We start from the raw sequence: 606 nt of genomic DNA, 5'->3' as shown, positions 1-606 counted from the left end.
ATTGTAAAATCCTGACACCCTGGGAGCAGCGGCACGTTGGTTATGGGCGAGGGCAAATTTCGCATTTCCGAACGCCACTACCGCCAACGGGACCAATGTTTCAGGGGGGACACTATGGAAGAACGGGTCCAACGTTCAGTCGAAACGTTGGAGGTGCTGGGAGCTCACCGGCAAAAGCGGTGTTAATCAGAGAAACGGGAATACGGACATTCCCTAGAAGAAGTCAAAGTGTGGCGTTCAGGGCGGATGCACCGCCTGGAGACAGAAGAAAGGAGTCGATAAAGTGTTTCTGCTGCGGACAAGAAGGGCATTATTGCATCCACTGCCCTAACAAACAGGGAAGCTGATGGCTCTCGGGCGTGAGAGGGGCCACCCGAGAGCGGATAAGTTCCCTCATCTAAGGGAAGCTAACGAAGAGAAAGGGGTAGAAGAAACAGAGGTGTGTGCACCAGAAGTGTTGGTTCTTGGGGGAAGTTTGGAGGAGAATCCCTTCTGGGTAGATGGGAATCAAGATAAGTAACGCCGCGGACTGCAGACCAGGTGGTCCCGGGTTCGATTCCTACCCGGGGCCAGTGTGGTGGTGGTGCCGCCAGGGTTCGAGACGGC

The sequence above is a fragment of the Cystoisospora suis genome (genome assembly GCF_002600585.1).
Source record: "Cystoisospora suis strain Wien I chromosome Unknown contig_3211, whole genome shotgun sequence".
Taxonomy (NCBI): Eukaryota; Apicomplexa; class Conoidasida; order Eucoccidiorida; family Sarcocystidae; genus Cystoisospora; species Cystoisospora suis.
This window is presented reverse-complemented; position numbering follows the sequence as displayed.